General features: G+C 42.0%; 1 protein-coding gene across 1 annotated transcript in view; it reads right to left on the bottom strand.

Moving 5' to 3' along the window:
• LOC137652787 (uncharacterized) overlaps positions 1 to 26,019 on the bottom strand; it is a 397,006-nt gene that overhangs the window by 258,172 nt on the left and 112,815 nt on the right. The gene's annotated exons all lie outside the window — the stretch shown is intronic.

The following is a 26,019-nucleotide window of genomic DNA, read 5'->3' on the forward strand; positions in this document are numbered from 1 at the left end:
CGATGTCTTAGGGCCTCCTCTCTTGCATCGAGTGTTTCCTTCCACGTGTCGTGGGGACGGTACCTGCCGGGCGGGACAGGTATGAAGTCTCTGATGGGACGACCAAATACACATATTGCAGGAGATAACTTGGTATCTCTGTCAGGTGTGTTCCTGTATTGGAGCATCGCACGCTGGAACTCATCAGTGTTGAGATCACCGTTACTGCCCGTGTTGTCCGCTATAAGACGCTTGACAGTTTTGACGCCTATTTCAGCTCTGCAATTACTATGTGGGAAGGCCACAGAGGAAAGGCGGTGATGGACTCCCCACTCCTTTAAAAACTGCCTAGTTGCCATCGCTGTAAATTCAGGTCCACCATCAGATGTCAATTCATCCGGAATCCCAAATGTCACAAATGTTCGGCGTAGTGAAGTTATAAGACCCTCTGCACCGTTCGAAGATCGTTCAACTATGGGCCAATTCGAGTATCGATCAACTATAACTAAATATCTAACTCCCTGGTAGTGAAAATAATCTGCACAAACACATTGGAACGGGTAGTCTGGAGATATAAGGGGTGTAGGCGGAGCACTAGGATTCGAAGGTGCGATGCGATTGCAGTGGTTGCATCCAGCTCGAAGTGCTGTTATAGCGGGTGTTATCCTTGGCCAAAACACAGATGACTCTGCTCGCAATACCATAGAGGTAATTCCTTGATGTGCTGAATGAAGAGATGTGAGAATTTCCTGACGAAGGGCTCCTTGTATAGTATCACACCATCAACAGTGTAGAGATGCTCGCGGAATTGAAAATACTCTCGGAGATGTGCTGGAAATTCTTGGCGAGACTCTGGTACTCCGCATTCTATAAGGCTGAGCAGTTCATGCATGTTATCATCACTACTTGTGGCAGTGCAAACTCTGTCCAAGGTGACTGCTCTCACATTAAGTGAGTCAAGTGAGCATACTGCTGATGCGGTGATACAAGTATCAATATCATTGTCAGTGGAAACAGAATATGCTGATGGCAATTTGTGTAGGGGAACATTTCTCACGGAAGGTACACTGTCAACTGATGCAATGTCATCTTGAAGCGATAGCTTTTCAGATTTTCCAGTTGGGTGGCACGATATTCCATCCGCAGCGAGATGCTTGACCCCTGGGATATGAATCATGCGAAATCGATAGCGGAGGGACTTTTCCTTCAAGTTTCTGAGACGTGAATTTGATATGTCCTCCCATGATCTGTCACCAAATATTTTCAACAGGGGTTTATGGTCAACTGCGATTACAAGATCTTCACAGCCAAGAACAAAGTATCTTGCCTTATCAAGAGCATCGACGACTGCCAATGCTTCACCTTCAACTGGTGCATATCGAGACTCAGCTGCATGTGTGAACCTACTTCCGACAAGTGTGATCTTCCAACCAGTGCGACAACAAAATGGTCGGTTGTCTGGACAGTCGCAATGTTTTTGGAACAGCCAGAATCCAATTCCTGATTTTGACCAATCGCTGGCGAGACAGGTAGGTTTTGTCTTGTCAAAGATTCGCACGCCTTCTTCAATTTCGTTGATAATGGCAGTTTTAGACTCCTCAAAGAGTGCATTAATACTGTCATTCCAGGTGAATGGTGTTCCTGGTTTCAATAACTGTCTGAATGGTACCATTTTGTCGGTCTTGCTGAAAGCATACGATACTTGGTTTATTAAACCAAACCAAGATCTGACATCGGTGATATTTCTTGGGGTTGGAAAGTCCATAATTGCACTAAGATATCTTGCACATGGGCGAACTGTGTCTGGGGTTATTTCGAATCCAGCGAATTCAGCTGTGTCTTCTGCGAAACGAAATTTGTCAGGGTTGAGTGTTATGCCGTGTCTTCCACATATGTCGAGCCATTGTACAGCTTGGAAAAAACTCTCCTCTATTGAGTCAGACCAAAGTAGAACATCGTCGACACATTTAGTTTTGTTGGGTATCTCGGCAACTATTTCATCATACCGTCGAGTATATCCGTCGCCAGTAGCAATATACCCTTGAGGGGCTGTTTTATAACGATAGCGTCCCCAAGGAGTGATAAACGTAGTTAAGTGACGGTCAGGTTCTTGAATCGGTACACTGTGGTATCCGTTCCAGGCATCAAAGACGGTTTTCTTTTTTCCTTGTGGTACTGACCTTGCTTGGTGAAATGGAGAAGGCGTAAGATGCGTTTCTCTCTTAGCGTGCACATTGAGAGGCTGAAAATCAACTGTTCGTCGAGGTGTGCCATTTTTCTTAGCACATACAACCATCCGATGGCACCAAGTTACTGGTTCTCCGATTGGGACAGGTTCAAGGACACCAAGGCGGACGTCCTGGTCAAGTCCAGCTTTAACTTCCTCTTGCCAGTGTAATGGCACTGGCACTGGTGTGTGACGAGCAACAGGATCAGCATTCGGATCGATCATCAACTTCATTGGGGGTCCATCCATTAGTGGTAACGGTTGGTGGTCACATACGTTGAATGTACTTGATTCGTAGTACTCCAAGAGGTAGTCCTTTAGTTTAGACCGGCTGGACTCGGTTGCACTGAACGGTAATTCTGTAGGCGGCGGAGGTGGTAGTTGACGTTTTGGGCAGTCACATTGATTGGCTAGTCCACTAACGCTTCCTACTTCATTGTTGGTGGCATCCGGAGTTTCCCATTGTGTGTCATAGATTTCATCAATAGTCGGAAAACTATACGATATCATGCCAAAGGCGATGCAGGCTTCCCTACTGATGAAGAGCTTATCCGAGTTGTCGGTGACATATGTCATTTGCCTAATCTCAACAAGGTTCCCCTGCTCATCTGTTCCTGAGATACAAAGGATTGTGGCACCGAGGATTTTAATGCCTCTGTTATTTGCAGCGTGCATTTTCATAGTTACAGGAATGAGGTCAATTTGCTTGAGGCCAAGTTTGTGGATGACTTTGATACCTGCGAGACAGCTTTGGCATCCAGTGTCTGCCATTGCAGATATACGAACAGCATGTGTACCGGCTTGAAGGTGGAAATCAAAGGCTTCGTAATCCTCAGGTGATGTTCTGATTGTCAGATTTATGAAAGGTTGAGATTTGGAAGGTCTCTTTATCCAAGTATCAGATAAGTTGTCATACAGATGGTGGTCCAAAGCCAATGTCTTGTCAGTGTGTCGTTTAGAGATTGATGACACGCTGCACAAGGTGTTGAACACCGCATTCTCGTAGTCATTGGCATTGTGAGCACTGGGTTTCACTTTTGGTTTGCCCTTACTACGGCAAACACTCTCGAAGTGATTTTCTCGGTTGCAGTGTTCACATCTATGACCATAAGCTAGACATTCTGATTTTCTTGCACGTGCAGGAGTGTTTTTACCATGTCCTTTCTTGCCACAGTATGAGCAAACTTCGTTTTTATCTTTGACAGCGGTTTGTTTTGCCTTTCTGTATGAACTACTGGCTGCTGCTTGGACCTCATGAGAGTCTAATAGTCGGGAGGCAGATCGTTTACCAGATTCTTTAGCTTCGACAAACTGTGCAACTTCTTCTGATGACATGTCCTGATTCTTATCACCAAGTAGATCTAATTGTATTTCAGGGTCACATATGCCGCATGCTAATACGTCTCTCACTATTGTGTCAGTATAATTTACAACAACGTTGCATCCTGGACATTTTATTAGGAATTTGCAAACACTAGCCTGTCCTATAAGTCGTGCACAGAAACAGCGTACAGGCTCATCACGGTCTTGACGCATGCTGTGTAGAGTCACTCGACCTACCATGGTGTTTTCCTCTCGAACTGCCAGTTTTTTTATTGCTCCCATCACTTCTGCTTCAGTCTTGTTCCCGCTGTCGATATTGTGGGTCTTTTAACTCTTTCTACTTTGGCAGCTTGTCCAGGAGCATGTGTGGTGCAGTGAGCAGTTATGAGTGCAGCTACGATGGCGGCCTCAAGGTCGTCCGTGACGTAATCACAGCCTGGTATTGGACATCCAACTGCTGGCATTTTGATTAGTTCTTAGGATTTAGTCATTCACAATATCTGTTATCCTGAATCCATCTCTGACCATGGTCATAATTAAGAGCTTGGTCCATTTATTCAAATGTCTTTATTATTGAACAATAACCACGGTCAATCTGAAATGAACATAAAACATATTAAGAATAAATGATGAACAATGTGTATAACTCAAATGAACATAAAACATATTAAGAATAAATGATGAACAATGTATATAACTCAATGTTTATAACCCTCTATTAAAGATATACTCGATGAAGTATGCACCAATGACAGCGTAACATTTGTTGGATTTTTATCAAGAAATTCCACTTCAAAATAACATACAATGAAAGTACATGAAATCACAACATATATTTTGTTATTCTTTACCAATATCCATTACCCCAAATGAACTTTAAGGTCTTGTCAGTGGTGAAGATGATTCTGGAATATAAATAATTATACGAAGGACCCGTTATACATTCTGAAGTAGCATATACAAAAAATTGAATAACGTTCTGTGGGCATACATTATAGGCATTCCCATACCAAATTTCAGGTCATATGGTTTAAATGCCAAGGCATTGGAGCAAAAAATTAAATATTTTGTCAAAAAAAAAAGGAAAAAAATAGTCGAAAACCACTTGAATTAAACATTTTGAAGTGATGTATACGAAAAACATTTAACGTTTGATATACAAGTCAACGAGAATAGAATTATTTTACGGTTTGGAGAAACCCAGGGAGTGATAACCACTGATCAAACCCGAAATATATATTGTGATGTCAGGGCATAATCAATAAAAGTTTTCCTACCGCTTTTTAAGAGTGCAAAATGTCTGCGTTTCAAATGAATGTTTTAAGTGTAAGATTTTTTTGCACTAAATGCTATGTCATTATTCACGCAATGTTATTTTGGATGTATGCTTCCTATAATAAAAGAAAATTAAGCTGTAATACGTTTTTTATTATCCATATATGTTAATGTAAAAGAGAGAGCGAGAAAGCGAAGGGTCTTAACAAATGGACAGAGAGATGGGTACTTTACATTGAAAGGCATGTGTGGTCACTTTCCCATAGGCCCTGGAATGTAAATCAACCAGCTCTCCCCAAAATCACCGAGAGAGAGAGAGAGAGAGAGAGAGAGAGAGAGAGAGAGAGAGAGAGAGAGAGAGAGAGAGAGAGAGAGGTTTTGAATCTATAAGACAAATGGACACTTTCACATAGGCCTGGCATGTAAATGACAGTGTCCAGGGGCAAGAGTCATCGGAGCACCGAAACAGCTCTCCCCGAGAGAGACAGAGAAAAAGGAGTTTTGAATCTATAAGACAAATGCCCACTTTCACATACACCTGGAATGTGCCCAGGGACATGAGTGCTTATGGCAACTCCTCGATTGCACCATGTTCGCACACAAGTGCGTGTCTCATAATATATAAAAAAAAAAAAAAACCAATATTTGACCCTCCACTTTTGACCAAACCTTGAACCGTATTAGTAAACGAACCCAGTGACCCGTACCCGCGTGGCGGGGGCATTTGCAAACGAGGCTAGTGAACCCTAGCATTGGGGTGCGGGAAGGGGGGTTCCTTGGGGGAGAGGGGGAGGTTTAGTAAACATAACCTCACGTTTAAATCCCCAAACTGAGTCGCACAGGCAACCCTATTCCCAAAACTGAGTATCCTAGGCAGCTCGCCTCAAAAGTGAGTCAATTTGACACGTGCGCCTCAAAAGTGAGTCAATCTGTCATGCACATCTCCAAAAAGTGAGTCACTCCGGCATGCACATCTCCAAAAAGTGAACAGATGAGACATAACTTCTACTACTCCACTCTACCACCCTTATCTGTAATTCTTCCTCACTGTCAATAGTAATCACCAAATCATCTGCATATAGCAACTCCCACAACTCGTTATTTCTGATCCCTTCAAGGCTAACACAAATAAAAATGGGCTTAATGCTGACCCCTGGTGTAATCCAACACTAACCTCAAAGGTTTCTGTTTTTCTAACAGCTGTTACTCCTTTTGTCCTTATTCTTTTGTATATCATCTCTACCCTTCTAAGCAACTTCTCTGGGACTTTCCTCTTCCTCAAGCACTAAAACATCACTACTCCTGGTATTCTAAGGGCCCCCATTCACTATTAGTTGCAGCCTTCAGGTGAGAAAGTTGTGGGCATGGTTTAACTGTATCGTTGCGTGTATGGCGTGATTTTATTCATAAGGTTCGAACTCACAGGCGACCGGACAGCTCGAGACCTGCTCGAGCAGGCCTGAATGTATGTGAGGTGTCTTCGACGCAGTCTGCAGGCTTATCCTCAGTCTATGGTTAAAAGTCACACTAGAAGAACCCATTTAGTAGGCGAGCACTATGTCAGACATCTGGGTAGATAAAAGATTTTGGAACGAATTCATTGATGTATACAAGAAACATCCATGTACATGGAATATTAAGAGTAAAGACTATTCAAACAGGAATATGAAAAACGAAGCGTATGAGACTTTGGTGAAGAAACTTCGAGAGAAGGATGGGAGTGCTACCCATGACACAGTAACCAAGAAGATAAACAGCATGCACAGTTCCTTCAGGAAAGAAATGAAAAAGATTAAAAATTCAAAGAAGTCTGGGGCAGCTACAGATGAGGTCTAGAAGCTTGCTAAATGTAGAATTATCCATCCGTAGATAGTTAAAGAAATCATGAGGCTCCCATATTAAATGTGTAAACAGGTTTGTGTGTGATAGTACTTTTCTTTTTGCTAGCCATTCCTTCATCCAAACCCTTTTCCTCCTTCTTGGCTACTTATGTTTCTCGTAAGGTACAATACAAAGAGCTAGAATCTGCAGCTCCCTCTCTGATTACACCTTCCCCGTTGCTGGCCAAGAGTATACTAACCTGATTTCACTTAGGCCGTCTGCATAATGTATAGGTACAATTTCGGTCATCTGGCCACTGAAGCTCTGCCTCAAACCAAAGACCTGCAGGTAGTACCGGTGCATGAATGGGGCCCCTATCATACGCCTTCTCTAATTTTACAAAAGCATAGAAGAGATTCTGGTTTCCCTCTAGTCTCTTTTCTTGTAACTGCCTTATGATAAAGATGGGATCCACAGTCCCTTTCCCCCTCATGAGTCCATACTGTTATTTCCCAATCTTTACAATCTCTCTCATTCTCTCATCTAGTACCCTCTCTAAAACTTTTAAACAATGCTTTATTAGTTTAGTTCCCCTGTAGTTACCGCATTCCATGATATCACCTTTCTACTTAAATATAAATACCATTCGACTCTCTTCCCAGTCTTTAGACATTATTTTCTCTTCCCATATTGCTTTCAATAAATTCAGCATTCATTCTTCCTCCTCTGTAGCCAGTATCTTGATCATTCCAATTTGAAACTCTGGTGGGAAATCGACTGAAATTACATATAAAACTTGGGCTATAGATCAGTTTAGTGAGATTGGTGTTACTCTCTGGACAGGAGTCATAACATGACAATGAAACAGTATCCAACAGATTTTGTATATTTGAGAACAAAGCCCTCAGAAGAATATTGGGAGTTAAATGGCAGGACAGGATTAGAAATGAAACTATAAGAGATTACTCAAGCGCCATATGTGGATGAGATCATGGTGAGGGTTAAATAGAGATGGTTTGGGCATGCTCTTTGCACTCCCCAAGAGAGATTAGTTCACCAAATTTTCAACTGGGTTCCACAAGGCACTAGAAGAGTTGAAAGACCCAGGCCTACATGGCTAAGGACTATAAGCGTGAAGTGGGAGATGATGAATGGAGAAGTATTGATTTAAAAGCTCTCTGACTGGCTAAATCTAACTGAGGCCCTTAGCGTCAATAGGCGTAGCAGGAGATGGTAATGATGATGATGGGCCTAGTGCTTTACCATTCTTTATTTTACTCAATGTCTGCTTCACTTCAGTATTCCACATCTCCATCACTGGCCCATCCACCCTTTGTGCTTCTCCCAGCTCCTCTTTCTCATTTTCAGCATTTAATAGTTGCTCATATTCTCTCCATCTCCTCTTAATGTCATCATCATTAGGCAGTATATTTCCATCACTATCGTTGTTGACTATCAGTTGTCCCAAATCCTGTCTTTGCCTTTTCCTAAAGTTTGAAATCTTTTAGGTATCCCTTTCTCCTTCCTTTGTTCCTAAGTTTCCATTTAACTGCTCTACCGCTCTTCCAATAGCTATACTTACTTTCCTTCTAGAATCTTTTTCCTCTTTTCTGTACCATTCCTCTGTTCCCTGTGCCTGTCTTACTCTCCAGTCCTTAATGTCTTTTCCTGTTAACTGATTCTTGCACCTCTCTGTTCCACCACCACTTTTCTTCTTTTGACACACCATATCCGCTGGTTCTTCCAACTAATTCCTCCGTTTCCCCTACACACTTTTCTTTCTTACCCAACCAAATATTTTCCTCTGTTACCCTGTCCAATCCTTAAGTTCAACCTTTCCAGTGGTCTCTCTCTCACAATCCTCCTAAATTGCTCACACTTTTCTCCTATAAGGTCCCAAACCTTAATTCTAAATATCTTTCTCTTCTTGTGGTTACTACCTCTCTTTAAAATCCCTCACTACCATTCTATGTTGTTTAACACATGCTTCCCCCAAAATTCCTTTACAGTTCAACACATTTTTCTTGTCTGCTTCACTACCCAATATGCAATCTATTTGGCTTTCCACTCCACTTTCATGGGTTATCAAATACTTATCCAGCTTTTAAAACCAGGCGTTCATACATGCCAATTCAAAACTCTGAGCCATCTGTAATACATAATCCCAATCCTCATTTCTAATTCCAAAGCCAAGGCCTCCATGTACGTCCTAATATACATCCCTTCTCTTCCCCACTCTGTCATTCACTGTTCTAATAAAAGCCTTAAACTGTTGTCTAAATCGTTCATTTTTTTCTCTTTTTCTCATGACAATCCATCTGAGGGTTATAAGCTGAGATTATATTTATTATCTGATCCCCTATTATCATTGGGATCTTTAAAAGCCTATCACTTAATCTCTTTACTTTGTTCAATATTGTATTCATTAGAAAAAAACTAAAAAAGGCAAGGGACTACTTTTAATTGGAAATCAATTAGCTTCAGGTCTTCGTTTCATATATAAAATCTTAAAATCAAATCATCATACTTCCCATAATCAGTTTTTACATACAGTACAACCGTTATAAAATTGAAAATATCTGCTGGTAAAAACTGAGGGGTGCCAAAGCACACAATCAACTACTTGAACATAGAATTCTATGGAGTTGTACCAGGTTGAAAACTGGAGGTAATTATTATTTGAAATAAAAAATAATGTTGAAGTTCCAAAATTCATTACTATTACCGTTAGATGTTAATAAAGAAATTTTTATAGAGCAGTACTCTTTGCTTTCTTGTTGGTAAATGACTGAATCATCATTCACTTTCCAGATATATTCCTATGAAAAAACACCAAACTGAACAGGACTTGACCTTTTCTTATACTGAATTCTATGTTGGTTAGGGGTTAAAATATCCCTCATTAACACTATTAGATATGTAACAGCATGCTATGTCATTGGTTTGTGGTCTAGTGTTTTAAGCAGCTGTTGAAAACCCGAGACTCCATGGACACAATTCCACCCTTTCATGCCCAGAGCGAACATTGGCATGAAAATTTAGGAAGAGGTGGATCTTCCAAAGCCCAGGACTTTGAACTACTACACCATCTTCTCGAGGATGAAGCATAGGTACTTTCTTTAGGACTGAAGGATGAATATTTGGAAAAATACGTACTTCAGATCCACAGTTGGCTTTTCCTTTGCGAAGAGCCAACTGTAGAAACCGGAACTGTCTTGAACGACTTTGAGTATATTTGCAGAAATTTTTGTAGGGTAACTCTGGAATGCCATTTAAAGTTCAAGTGAGCGAAGGTCAAAGATCTTCGATGGATGGGCAGTATCGGTCCAGAAGGACTTCTACAACACACTGCTTTGCTCCAGGCCACTGTCACTTTGCCCACTAGCATAACAGGCACACTCACAGAAGCTGGAGGAGTGAAATGTTGACTTCAGTGTTCCCTTCCTCCATTCTTACCTATAATTAACCTTTTGCATTGGCTAGGCTAGGCATGAAAGGGTGGAATTATGCCCATGCCTTTCTTGGAGGAAGAGGCAACTGGAAGTCAAGATTGAGATTTGGAGGCAGTAAAAGCTTTCTATACAGCCAATCATGAAGGTCTTGTCACAGTAGACCTCAAAGGGCCTTGACCAGTAAGGTAACTGCATGGTGGATAATGAATTCGTTGCTAGCTCCTGTGTAGAGATCATCCCTGCCTTTGCAGTGGATGAAACTAAGTTGATGTACTTTACCAACGTCACAGGATTTGTCGTAATGGTGAAGAAGGCAACTGCACCAGACAACTGATCAATCCAGGAAGACACTTGGAGGTGCCAGGCATGGAAGAGGATTCCATGGTAGCAGTCTCGAAGACTGAAAAGGGAATCCCGTCTTCAAAGTAGAAACTACATGATCGACAGAAAGAGAAGGGCTTCACCCTCAGGTACATAGAATTTTCTTTGTCTAGACTATAGTGAATTCTCAGGGTCAGAGTTCTGAGAATTCATTCTATCCAAGGTCATGTAAACAGTTCCAATAATAGCCATGTCGTCCTGATGGCCCAACCGTTACGATATCCCTCCCCGTTGCCTCGTAGGATGCCTCTTTTCACAGTAGTTACGCTGCTATGTGGAACGGCGTCATCAGTGACGAACAGTACCATGAGGGGAGAGGATATGTAAGGGCTCCTCACCTATCCCTCTCTCTAGTTTCCTAGACTGGGTTAAGTCTGTTAGGGGCGTAGATATCTATGGTTATCTACGGATATAACCCTGATTATATATATCTTAGGATGATCGTCCCGTGGGTTAGAACACCGTGATACCTGATGGTAATTCTCTTGTAATATCACCCGCAGAAATATTATACAGTAAGAAGTTGCCGGAAGGATCTTCCATCAGGACCACATGGCTACCTCACCCAAAAATAGATTTTTCCTTCGTCAAAATCCGTATATATATATATATATATATATATATATATATATGTATATATATACATATATATAAATATATAAATATACATATATATACATACATATATATATATGTATATATATATATATATATATATATATATATATATATATATATATATATATATATATGTGCATATATATATATATATATATATATATATATATATATATATATATATATATATATATATATATATATATATATATATATATATATATATATATATATATATGTATATATATAAATATATATACATAAAAATATATATATACATATATATACATATATATGTATATGTAATATATACATACTGTATATATATATATATATATATATATATATATATATATATATATATATATATATATATATATATATATATTTCTGGGCTCCGACCCGTGCCGCCCAGTGAAATGCTCCTTTAACATCATTTCTGAGGTAAAAACTGCTATGAATTTACCAGAGAAAAATTTGTATAGGAATGCTAGGTTGAACCCAGCTCGCTCACCTTAATAAGGTGTCGGTATAATACTGGGGCGCTGAATAAATCACAACCAGAGGCCTCGCACCATTTAGATATCTCCTGTCAATATCCCCGAACAGCGAGGTGCCGTTCAACATCCTACTACTACTAGCAATCCCACGCCAGTGACGTCACTCCTTTTTCATAGCACCACTATTTAATCCTTATTTTGCCTTAGTGTGTGAATTTCGCTGGTTTTTTCTGGATTTACCTCAAGATGTCGGACTCCAATGTCACTCCATCTAAGTTAAGTACCAGATCTTTTTTGCTTATATTATAACAGTTTTATTTTTCCCGACCCCGCGTGGGTCTTTCATGGCGCTTGGCTCCCTCCTATCTCTCTCTCGTTTCGTTCTTAACGCTTTTCAATGAGTCCTCCATACTGATTGTTTCTCAATATGAAGTTTATTGGTATCCACGGTTCACACACCGTATTAATTTTTATATTGATGTCCTGTTATTACGATAACAGTTATTACATATACGTGTGCGTATTATCGGTAGGTTGGCATGCCTGGTCGCCTTCGGGCGTTTCTATTCCACCAATATTATTACTTGGATTATTTACGTTCGCACGCCACGGACTTGCTTATCATTTTAACGTCATTCGTTTTCTTGCATTAGCTCGAGGGTCTTTCATGAGTCAGGTATTAGTTTTTCATTTTGTTAGCACTTCACTGACTCTGTGTTATGTTGGTAACCCTGCCACAGCGCTGTCAGGCTTGGGTTTTCTCCTGTCTCATGTTCGCTCCCTCGTTTGTTTTACGATTGATGTATAGTTAATTTTATTATTAATATCATCCAGCATGCCTTCCTATCTTATTTTACCATTTGTTATGTTTTTTATAGTGTTATTAGTCTTTCCGCGTGATCATATCAATCGTGGGTCTGGCAGGTTGGTATACCTGCTATGGCCCCACTCCTAGCCTCCCTCCCGCCCGATACCCCACCCCAGGGTTACCTCCCTCTCTCTCTCCCGATCGAGTAGTCACTTTATTGCGTTATGTTCCTCTCCCGGGGCCATTCGCTTTCTTTGAACGGGCGGTTCCCGTTGATCTGTGAGGCTTGCTATAATTATACATTATCGTACATTACTTACTCTTTTGTACTACTCTACCCGGTCGTAGTCGTTTTCTTTCCGTCGCTCGTTTGGCCAACGATCGGCAGGAAGTTTTCTGCTCGGTCCGTGGTACCTTGTCATGTTATATCATTTATTAAGTTTTGTACGTGCTACTCCCTCTCGGTCCCGCACTTCACGGACCCATTAAAGATCCCTTCCCCCTCTATAGTGTCCCGCACCTCACGGACTTCATATAGATATATATATATAAAGACTTTCATTACAGGATCCCCAGAAGTAGCTTTTATACATTACCATCCGGTCGAGTTGTTTAGTTGCGCCTCCGGAGCCAACGTTACTCATTATTACTTGGATTAACTTTATATATTAGTCACATATATATATTATATATACGATCCATGTTCTCGACCTTCCCTTCCCTCTTTTGATATGATCACGGTTATGGTCTAACTTAATTTTAATTCTCTTTACAATCAAAATAGATCTGTTATTTTGATATTGATATATTTAAGCACTCCAGACCCCCCGGGGTCCCGAATTTGCTTACATTCAATATACTTAATGGCTATAAAAAAAAAAAAAAAAAAAAATTATCATGATATTGACATATATATACATAGATATTTAAGCTCCGTGGCCTCCGGGCCCCTAATTTGCTTTCCTTTAAGATACATGAGTATCTTTTGTCTTACAGACTATACGTATATAAAACATTTTTATCATGATACTGATATATAAATTTCTATCATGATACTGATATATAAATCTTCTATCATGATATTGATATCATCTAAGCACCCGGGGACCCCGAGCCCCTATTTGCTTTCCTTCAGGATTCCTAATGTATATATATAAAACATTTTTATCATGATATTGATATATAAATCTTTTATCATGATATTGATATCATTTAAGCACCCGGGGCCCCCGGGGCCCCCGGGCCCCTACAGTATTTGCTTTCATTCAGGACTCCTGATGTATATATATAAAACATTTTTATCATGATATTGATATGTAAATCTTTTATCATGATATTGCTATAATTTAAGCATCCGGGGCCCCCGAGCCCCTATTTGCTTTCATTCAGGATTCCTGATGAATATACATAAAACATTTTTATCATGATATTGATATATATATATATATATATATATATATATATATATATATATATATATATATATAAGCACCGGGGCATCCGGGCCCCTAATTTGCTTTCCTTTGAGATACTCATATATCTTTTATTTTACAGACTGTACGCTGTGCAATGACGGCATGTGCCGCTGTCATCTATCAACCCTGCGGCCATGACGTGTGTCGTTCACACGCCCACTGTTCTGTCCAAGTGGATGACTTAGCTGTTTGGCATCCAGACAATTGTGTAGTCTGCTACACAATGACCTCCACTCTAACATCTGACTCGGTGAGTGCATTTTCATTGATACAGACTTGTAGGGAGTTACGATTAATTTCAAAGATTATTAATTTTAAGGCCACTAGTCCTCTGGACTTCCCGCATGCCTTTCACTTCGTGTCTACGAAGTCCTTGGACTTCACTTTTCTTTGGCACAAATATCCCTCGCTAATAGTCTGTTCTCTTTCAGTGCTACCAACTTGTAAAAGATACAGCTCAGGCTACCCTCAAGATCTGGATTGACGGGTTCGCCTGCAACGTGAAGGCCAAACAGCCTTATACCCTCTCTGAGGAATGGTGTTCCCGTCTCTACCCCCATGCTAAAACTTCAGCTGCGGTCCCCAAAGAGTTGGCGGATCCTATCATCGAGAGGTTCGAATCCCTTCTTCTGGCCCCGGACCAAGAAGAGACGGGCGGCACCCTAACTGAGGACGTCGCTACCCTCAACCTCGATGTGGAACCCATGGCTCTTGACGATCCCGACGCAGGTAGGGACGTAGGTGAGTCAGGTGGTTCCCGGGATAAGATTCCTATCCCTAGCCCGGCTTTCTCTCCTACTTCAGAACACTCTTCTTTTCGAGGTTTTCCGGGAGCAACCGGGACTGGTCTCAGTCCCCGGCCTGTTATCCCTAAGGTGAAGGCTCATCGTAAGACTTTATATACGACCCACAAGTCTTCCAAAGACCACAGGTCTTCGAAATCATCAGCTTCGAAGGCTAAATCTTCCTCCACCAGTCTCTCAAGACCCAATTGCTGTGCCTTCAACCTCTCACGGAGTAGCCTCCATTCCGGCACCTGTTCACCCCCCCCCCCCGGCGGAATCATCTAACCGGTGGATTTTTCCGAGAAGATGTTTGCTCGTTTTGAGTCGATACTATCGTCTCATACGCAGCAATCACGAGAGAGAATAGCTTCTATGGAGAGCCTAGTTCAGAGACTCATGCGCTCGGGGCTGTCACCGCCACAACAGCAATACCCCATCCCCGACGCCTCCAAGCTTCCTCCTTTCAATAAGAATAACCCTTGGAGGTTGGCATTGCATGCCCCCTTCTCGGAGGGTATGTTGTCAATCAAAGGTTTCAGTACCCGGCCTCTTGCGGATTATGAATTCTACCCGCCGGGTCTTGAATTCCCCTTCCCCGGCTATGCTCGCCTCATGGAAGAGGCTCTGATTCGATTGGATAAGGTCCCCAAAGGAAACTGTTAATTTTCCTAAAGAACAGGCACAGTCTGTCTTGGTCCGCGTGTTCAATGAGTGGGACTGCTTGAACACAATGATTACAGCCTACAAAAGTTCATATACTATGTTTGTGGCCGACAACCAAACCCCTACCCCATGTGCGACCAAGATCATAGAGACGGTCTTTCAGGCTATCAATGAAGAGAAGCCTTTACCTCAACTCAGGGAGACCGACTTACCCTCCCTTCTCTTTCCGGGAGATAGTGAATGTTGGCGGAACGCCCCAGCTACCTTCTCGGTAGGTAAGTTGAGCCCGGACTGTGCCTCGACGCACTTCAGCGAACGGCTTCCTAAACTCCCGGAGTCTCTCATTAAATTGGAATATGAGTCGAGGTGTAGATTCAGCAGATCCCTTAATTCAGTTGCCCTTTCTGAATTGACCGTCGCCACTTACAACGAGGAGGACCTCCTTAATGTCCTCACTAAGTCAATTTTGCAAAACTTTATGGCTGACGCCTATGATTTTGCAAATGCCAGGACCCATTGTCGACGACACGTTCTATCCGAAGCCACGATTAGGCACGAACCTAATAGGCTCATCAAAGCTCCAGTCTGGGGCCCGGATCTTTTCCCAGGGGACTTAGTTAACTCGGTCCTTAGCGAGGCAGCTAGAGCCAACCAAAACCTCAAGGTTAGGTGGGGCCTGGTTTCAAAGAGGAGATATGAGCCTACTAGTACCCCAATTCGAGGTAGGAAGAGATTGAGGCCCTTCCAATCTTTCCAATTCAGGCAACCTCTGCAAGTGGTTCAACCGGTCTCAGTCCACGGAAGAACTACGTTCCTTCACAAAAGATCTGCTACTAAAGAATGCAATCCAAAGTATACGTCGCTTAAGATATCAAGGACGCTTGTTCAGCGTGCCAAAGAAAGGCTCAGACAAACGGAGAGTAATCCTGGACCTGTCTCGTTTAAATTCCTTCATTCGTTGCGACAAATTCCATATGCTTACCGTCTCGCAGGTGGGAACCTTACTTCCCCGTGGGGCCGTCACCACCTCCATCGATCTTACAGATGCCTACTATCACGTTCCAATAGCAAGGCATTTTCGTCCTTTTCTGGGCTTCAAGTTAGGCAAACAAGCCTATGCATTCAAAGTGATGCTATTGGGGCTCAACATAACACCCAGAATCTTCACCAAACTAGCAGAGACAGTAATTCAAGAGCTTCGGACTCAGGGGATACAGGTAGTAGCCTATCTAGACGATTGGCTAATCTGGTCAGACAATGCCCAGATTTCCCACGTAGCAACGAACAAAGTCCTCACCTTCCTTCGGCAACTGGGATTCCAAGTCAACCTCGAGAAATCCCGCCTGGTCCTGGAGACCAAGTTTCAATGGCTGGGACTACAAGGGGACCTGTGCTCCCATACGCTGTGCCTCCCCAAAGCCAAAAGGAAGGTGATAGCGAAGAATACAAAACAATTTCTCAGGGAAAAGTTGACCTTCCGAAGGAGCCGAGAGTGGATCCTAGGTTCCTTACAGTTCGCCTCCGTGACAGACATCGTCCTGAGGTCCAAACTCAAGGACATAAACAGAGTGTGGCGCTCCAGAGCAACCACAATACGCCGAGACAGACGTGCTCGCCTTTCCCCCACCCTGAGAAAAAGTCTGCAGCCTTGGACGAAGATCAAGAATCTTTCCAAGTCGGTTCCCTTACAACACAAGAAAGTCCAAGGGTTATGGTCACCGGTCTTCCAACAAATGCACGTCAACGTCCTAGAGGCCATGGAAGTCTTCCTCACTTTAAAACGTCTCAATCCAGCCAGGAATCTCCATATCAGACTGGTTCTCGACAGTGCAGTCATAGTACACTGCCTCAACAGAGAAGGCTCCGGATCAGCCCAAATAAACCATATCATGTTGAAGTTTTTCTCCATGGCGGCAATGCACAAGTGGCACCTGTCAGTAGTCCATCTAGCAGGAGTCCGGAATGTGGTAGAGGACTCACTTTCCCGGACGACTCCGCTAGAGTCGGAATGGTCACTAGACAATCGATCTTTCCAGTGGATACTATCTCCAGTCCCGGGTATCCAGGTGGATCTGTTTGCGACGAAATCCAATCGCAAAATAGATTGTTACGTAGCCCCAACCTGGACCCTCAGGCTTATGCCACGGACTCTATGATTCTAGATTGGAATACCTGGAAGACGATTTATCTGTTTCCTCCGGTGAATCTCCTGCTGAAAGTTCTGCACAAACAGATCCTTCAAAGGTCAAGTGGCTCTCGTAGCCCCCAACTGGCTCAAGAGCAATTGGTTCCCCTTGTTGCTAGAACTAGGTCTCCGCCCCCGGCGGATTCCCAATCCGGTGTTAACACAGACAGTACAAACTCGCAATGTGTTCGCTTCCTCAAGGATTCTGAATGCCCTAACTTTATGGACTTAATGAAGTTCGCAGCCCAACGAGGTGCAAACATCGATCCTTTGAATACTATTTTCCTGGAATCTGACAAAAGGGAATCTACTCTCCGTCAATATGACTCAGCTGTCAAGAAATTAGCTAAGTTCTTGAAAGATTCCCAAGTTGAGAAAATGACGATGAACCTAACTGTGACATTCTTCAGAACTCTCTTCGAATCTGGCCTGGCAGCCAATACCATTACTACAATCAAGTCAGCCTTGAAAAAGATCTTCCATATTGGTTTTGACATTGATTTAACGGATTCATATTTCTCATCCATTCCGAGAGCTTGTGCCAGACTAAAACCTTCAACTCGCCCTAGCGCAGTTTCCTGGTTTTTGAACGATGTTCTTAAGCTAGCCTCTGACACCCCAAATGAATCCTGTAACTATATGGCATTATTAAGAAAGTCACTTTTTTCTTTTGAGCCTCGCCTCTGGCTCCAGAATCTCAGAATTGTCAGCCTTATCTAGAGACCCAGGTCATATAGAGTTTCTCTCTTCGGGTGAGGTTCTTCTCTCTCCTAACAAAGTTTTCCTGGCTAAAAATGAAGACCCCCAAAACAGGTGGTCTCCCTGGAAGGTTGTTCCACTTCCTCGGGATCCATCCCTGTGTCCAGTTACCACCCTGAAATCCTATTTAAGTAGAACTTCCACTACAACCACAGGGCCCTTATTTATTAAAGAACACGGAGGAACTATTACCCTTAAGGGAATCAGGCAACAAATTCTTTATTTTATTAAACAAGCTAATCCTGCATCATTCCCACATGTCCATGATAATAGAGCTGTGGCTACCTCAATTAATTTTTTCCACCATATGAAATTTGATGAGCTCTCAAAATATACGGGTTGGAAGTCCTCTAAAGTTTTCAAGCGCCACTACCTAAAACCTTTAGAAGCTCTTAGATTTGCCACAGTAGCTGCAGGGAATATAGTTCCTCCTGAAGGTACTGAGTCCTAATCACAACGTCTTGCTCTGTCCTCTTTCCCTCCTGCCTGGCTTACCTGTTGTTCCTACCTGTTTTGTTACTATACACCCTTATGGTGTATTGTTTTATTATTCGATTGTTCAATTTCACGAATTGTTTTGATTTCTCTTGTTCTTGAATCCCCGATTTTATTTTGCAATTTTGATTACCAAGCTGGATTCCCACTATTCATATCTGTTGAATTTCACCTACGGGTTTCATTATTGATTGTTTACCATGTCTATTTATCACTGTCATATACATGTTGATCTAATTTTACGGGTTTCCACATCCCTCTTTTTCTATATTAAATTCATCAGCTCTGTTATTTTTGTGTTATTCCCTCTTCAGGTAGTTAGCCATATTGGGTCCCCATTCTCTGGTACAATTTCACTGGGCGGCACGGGTCGGAGCCCAGAAAAGGGACTTTGAAAAAGGAAAAATCTATTTCTGGGCGAGAGACCCGTGCCGCCCAGTGAACCCACCCGTCCCTCCCTGATTGGGCCCCAATCTGGGGTGCTATGGGGAGTGACGTCACTGGCGTGGGATTGCTAGTAGTAGTAGGATGTTGAACGGCACCTCGCTGTTCGGGGATATTGACAGGAGATATCTAAATGGTGCGAAGCCTCTGGTTGTGATTTATTCAGCGCCCCAGTATTATACCGACACCTTATTAAGGTGAGCGAGCTGGGTTCAACCTAGCATTCCTATACAAATTTTTCTCTGGTAAATTCATAGCAGTTTTTACCTTAGAGATTATGTTAAAGGAGCATTTCACTGGGCGGCACGGGTCTCTCGCCCAGAAATAGATTTTTCCTTCGTCAAAATCCCTTATATATTCATATATATAAATATATATATATACATATATATACATATACATATAAATACATATACATATATATACATATATATATATATATATATATATATATATATATATATATATATATATATATACATAATATGTATGCATATACATATATATACATAAATGCATATATATACATATATATACATATATATATATATATATATATATATATATATATATACTGAATATATACATATATATACATATATATACATATGTATATGTATATATACACACACACACACACACACACACACATATATATATATATATATATATATATATATATATATATATATATATATATATATATATGTATGTATATATATATATATATATATATATATATATATATATATATATATATATTATATATATATATATATATATATATATATATATATATGTATATATATATATGTATATATATATATATATATATATGTGTGTGTGTATATGTATATGTATATATATGTATATATACGTATATATATGTATATATGATATATGTATATATATATATATATATATATATATATATATATATATATATATGTGTATATGTATATGTATATATATGTATATATACGTATATATATGTATATATGATATATGTATATGTATATATATATATATATATATATATATATATATATATATATATATATATATATATATATTTGGGCTCGAGCCATGTCGTCCTGATGGAAGTTCCCTTCGGCTGCTTCCTACTGTATAATATTTCTGCGAGTGATATTACAAGAGAATTACTGTCAGGTATCACAGGGCTCTCACCCCCGGGACAACCATCCTAAGATATTGTGTATAATCAGGGACGTATCCTAAGATAACCATAGATATCTGCACCCCCAATAGACTTTACCCAGTCTAATCCACTAAGGGAAAGGATAAGTGAGGAGCCGTTACATATCCTCTCACCTTTCAGTACCACCATACGTCTCTGGCGCCTTTTTCCTTTGTTCGCAGCTTCAAGCTACTGTTGTACTGTCTTGTTGTGTGCTCTTTATCAGCTTATTTGGAAGTTTTTATTCTTATGATGGCTTCCTCTACTTCGTCTAAGTTAAGTACCAACTTTTCTTTGCAGTTTGGTTTAGCTGTAAACGTTTTGGATCCCTACGGGGAAAGTTATTTAGCTTTTACGTTGAAAAATCCGGAGCGCTTCGAGTCGAGCTAGCTTGGGCGTCTGGTTTCGTACCTGATCGCCCTTATTTTCGTGTGCACTTGTTTTATTGTGTAAGGTTCACGTTAGCTAGTAGTTTTTTAGCATTGCAATGCTTTGGGCTCTATTTTAAGTTTGCATTTAAATTGCATTTTTGTATTTTATATTTTTGTTGGTGAGTGTCAGTTTCGGTTAGCCTAGCCTAGAGACGGTAACTTTTTAGTTGAAGACGGACTCGCCGATGTCGATTTGGTCTATCGTTCCGGACTCGTTAACAGTGGCTTTTCCCTTCGAGGATGTTTACCTCAGTTATACTAGTTTTATGAGTTATTTTGTCCACTTGCTGGTGATTTCTCGGTATTTTGACCGTTTAGGCTCTTGGCCATCATGCTGCAATCAATTGAGATTTTCAGGCCTAGGTATGGGCAGTTTTTTGGAGCTCCCCTTTGCGAAGGGTGAGCTCATTTATTTTATCATAAGTCGGTAAGCTGACTTGATGTACTGCTATCCCTTTTAGCCTTTGGGATTTCTCTTTTGACTTGTCGCATTTAGGCCTAGCCTATCATTCGACGGCGTATCAGTTGGTCCGCCATGCTACATTCGTTCGAGATTTCTCATGCTGGGTTCTAGCAGTTCTTTCGAGTTCCTCTTTGCGAAGGGTGAGCTCAAAATATCGGTGTGCTGAATCTAGTGTTCTGCCGTCTCCTAGCCTCTGGGATTTTTAGATCGAAAAGCACTATTACTTAGTTATTTATTTTAGTTTTTGGGCATACTACCCAATGTGGTTACCTCTCCCTGTGGTTGGTCTTCCTGACACTGACATTGGCCTCAGAATTATGTTTATGATGCTGTGTTTTTGCAATTGGTGTTGGCGAGGGCTAGTCCCCTCTAGGTTCTGGCCCTCCAGAGCCGTCAGCATACCTCTCTATACAGAGTGATTTGTTAGACTGACGGCGGTGCCGGTACTTATGGCCTTGTCGTCTCCCACAGCATTCCTTACCTTTATACATGTAATAGTGATATGTCGCTATTTACGGCGGTGTCGTCTTTAACGTCACTGCCTTCATATACGGCACTATGTTTCTACGGAAATTATTGCCGGTTGGCTATGCCGCCATACGTTACCGACATAGTCGTTACTGGCGGCGGGTCTAGTCTCAGTATATGGGAATGTTTTTTATACCTCTGCCTTAGGGCGGGTTTTAGGTTGACGAAAATGCCGTTACCAGAGTGTGCCGTTACTCCCACCAACATTTGTACCTTTAAGGCACATGTCCTTCTTTCCTTTTTGAGACCGCTTTTTATACTATAAGGTGGGTTCTCTACTATCGGTCGATGAGTACAATTACAGATTAACATAAAGGCCTTATTCCTACTACTTTTGAGGCTTCTTTATGTATGCCGGTTATGGAGGTCTCTTTTACGAAAGGTCTTCTGTGTCTCTGCTTAGAAATAACCACTACATTTGGTTATGTGTTTCTATCAATTTGTCCATTTCCTTTTGAGGGTGTGGATTGGATTTTTGATTGGTAACTTTACAAGTTGGATCCCTTGTTGGGTTCTTTCTTGTAAAATTATTGATTCAAATTTTAGTCTTTTGTAGCTACAGACATTTGCTCAGTTATCAATGCGTCGATATTGTATCCTATTTGAATATTGGCTTTGTTGTCTTCTGATTAGCTTTTTCTCTGCGGAGATATAGGAGCTACGGTTCTTTTATAAGCATCCCCCCCCCCCCCGCCACCCCCAACATAATACATTTATGTTACGCGTAGCAATTACCTTTTTAAAGGCTATTTTTTCCAATCTAATGACATTAATAGGGGTTCGAATATTTTGTTCTTTATCTCCTACTTTCTCACCAATTGCAATTACACACAATTTGGGGATTACTATTCCCTTAATTGTCATCATAGAATGTTACTAATGCATTCTTTTTAGCCTTTGGTGACTGCTAGAGACACTTGTACTCATATCTCTTCTTTTTCTCTTTACAGGCGGGGTCTTCGAAGGAGATGCAGTGCAGCGTGCAGATTTGTGCCAGGACCATGAGGCCTCCTTCCAGTCATGATACTTGCAGGACCTATGCCAAGTGTCGGAGGATGAAGGGCCCAGTCCCTTATTGGGACCCTCAAGATTGCAGTGTATGTAAGGACATGCATCACTAGGGGTGGATATCGAAAGATATTTCTGAAGATGACCGGATGTTCTTACAGAGATCCCTTCGTACCTGGGCCAGGAGATTCAATAAGAACGCTGATCCAAAGGCTCCTTACCTTCTATCTATAGAGTGGAAGGATATCCTCTTCCCTAAGGGGACACCTGACTCGGTCTTGGGCTATTTCCAGCCTAAGCCCATACCAACCGTCCAGCTGCATGTGGATGAGGCTTTAGGTGCTATGAGCCTGAACCTTGAAAACATGTCCACGCCTTCCTCTCTACCTCCGGGTAGAGAGTCGGCTCTACTGTTGACTGTGGAATCAGATGACGAACCTCTCCCTCCAGTGGATGATTCTTACCTGCCTGAGTTAGATGATGATAGCGTGGCATCTGTTAGGGACTCAGTTCTTTCCGCCATTTCAACTACTACTACAACAGCGGCCTCCTTGTTTACGGCGACGACTACATCTTCAGTGTCGGGAGCAGCGCCTGCTACATTTCCTCCTCCGCCTCCCGTGGAGCCTGTGGAACCAAAACCCCCCAAATTCCCGAGTACCTTGGAGGACTTGTCCCTCTTAGCTAACATGAAAGTTTTTATGTAAGAGACTCGACAAATTAACAGATGATGTTCAAAGCCTTGCGTAAGGAGATACAGGCTTTGAAGTCTCAGGAGGACCCGGGTAAGGTTAAAGTCTTGCCTTCTCAGCTACCTTACTGTACACAGCGGAATCCCTGGAGGTACGTGGGTCAAGCGGTTCTTTCTGAAGGTATCTTCCACATTGGCGAAGGGTTAGGCTCCAGGCCGATAGCCGATCTGGAATTTTATCCATATATTGAGGCCTATCCCTTTTGTTATGTGAGGTTAGCTGAAGGAGTTCCATTGAGGGATGATACTATCCTTAAAGAAACGATCCTCCTGGAACACAAAAGAGCCCAGTACCTAGCCGTGAAGGAAATGAGGATAGCAGGGTGTATTAACACACAGCTAAGTGCTTTTGGTAAAAGGTTAGCCACCTTTGTAGCTCCAGATACGATGGTCTTCCCTTTAGCTTCGAAGGGCTTTGTAGCTGTGGAAAAGGCCATTCGGGAAGGTAAATCTCTCCCGGCGTTGGAAGAGTGTAGACCTGTGTCACTCGTTCTTCCACATGATGCTGACCATTGGATGGATGTCCAGTTTACTTTTTCAGAAGGTAAACTGGATAAGGATGTAGCCAGTCATCAATTCAATGAGAAATTTCCCAGGATACCTGAACACCTCCTTAAAGTTGAATTGGAGGCTAAGGTGAGACTATCAGCTTCGATGTCTCTCCAGTGCTTTATGGAACTGATGATTGGGAATTTTACTGATTCTCCAGTCTTTTCCCTGTTGGCTAAAACTCATCTGGCTACACTCATGAAGGATCTCTATGCTTTCTTTCAGGCTCGTAAAGTCTGTAGAGAACATGTTCTCGCTTCAGCTACTATATGTCATGAGCCGAAACATCACATCAACTCTTGCATATGGGGTAAGGACCTGTTTCCCCAGGACCTAGTGAAGGAGGTTTTAGATAAAGCTGCAGTCGAGAATAAGAGACTGTTCCAGAAGTGGGGGATCTCTCTGAAGAGGAAATTCACTCCTGGGGTAGGACCTCAGCCTAAGAGGTCCCGCAAATCAACGTATCTCAGGAGGTCGTTTGCTCCTTCCCCGCCAATGTCCCTCAGAAAGTTTTTGCCGTTCCTCATCCTGTGACTTCACAGTCCCTGCCTATCAATCCGGTGTATGAGCAGGGGTCGCCGTCCTTTCGATCCCATAAGAGAGAAAGAGGCGGTAGAGGTCGCTCAGGGAGAGGCCGCAGATCCAGAGGTCGTGGTCATCGAGGCGGCAAAAGAGGAAGGGGTGCACATCCTCAGCTCAAACAATGAGGATATTCCCGTAGGGGGATGGCTGAATTTGTTCAAGGACCAGAGGGCAAAATGTCCTTGGGCACAGAGCGTCATTTCAAACGGTTTGGGTTGGAAGTGGAAGAAACAGCCTTCAAAGCTCAGGAGATTTTTCCAGAAGTCAACACTTCTTCTGGAGCAATATGTGCAAGACATTTTGAAGAAAAGTTATCTGTTGCACGAGATCTATGAGATTTCAAGGTTGTCTATTTTGCGTGCCAAAGAGAGATTCGATCATACCTCGAACTATTCTCGACTTGTCCTGTCTAAACCTGTTTGTTCAGTGCGACAAGTTCCGGATGCTGACTATTTCGCAGATACGGATCTTACTACCCTGGGAGGCTTACACCATCTCTATAGATCTTATTGACGCTTATTGGCATCTTCCGATAGGTTGACGCTTCTCCCCCTACCTTGGTTTCAGCCTGGAGCGAAAGGCTTATGTATTAAGAGCTATGTCATTCTTGCTCAACTTAGCTCTGAGAATTTTCACGAAGGTTATTGACGCAGTCGTTCAACAACTTTGGGAAAAAGGCCTTCAAGTAGCGGCGTACCTGGACGACTGGCTAGTGAGGGCTCCGTCAGCACTGGAGTGCTCGGAAGCAACCTCTCAAGTTGACAAGTTTCTGCAGTCCCTAGGATTTCAGATCAACTTCAAGAAGTCGAGACTGGCCCCAGCTCAGGTTTTCCAGTGGCTGGGGATTCACTGGAACCTACAGTCTCATTCCCTGTCTATACCTCCCTCCAAGAGGAAAGAAATAGCGAAGTCAGTCCGGTCTCTGATCAAGTCGGGAACGACCACCAGGCGACGCCAGGAAAGGGTTCTAGGCTCTTTGCAATTCGCCTCAGTAGCGAACCCTGTCCTCTAAGTACGGCTCAAAGATGCAAGCAGAGTTTGGAAACGGAGAGCCTCCAAAGCTCTTCGCGACCATCAAAAGAAGACCCCGGTGTTACTCCGAAGACAATTTTGATCGTGGTCCAATGCCAAAAGTCTGTAACAGACAATACCGTTGCCCTTTCCTCCTCCAGTAGTGATTCTTCATACGGACACCTCATTAGTGGGTTTGGGGGGGTCATACCCCACTCAAGAAAGTGCAAGGCGGTTGGTCCCAGAAATTTCAACAATTCCACATAAATATTCTGGAGGCCATGACAGTCTTCTTGTCCCTCAAAAAG

Source organism: Palaemon carinicauda, chromosome 1 (genome assembly GCF_036898095.1).
Source record: "Palaemon carinicauda isolate YSFRI2023 chromosome 1, ASM3689809v2, whole genome shotgun sequence".
NCBI lineage: Eukaryota > Metazoa > Arthropoda > Malacostraca > Decapoda > Palaemonidae > Palaemon > Palaemon carinicauda.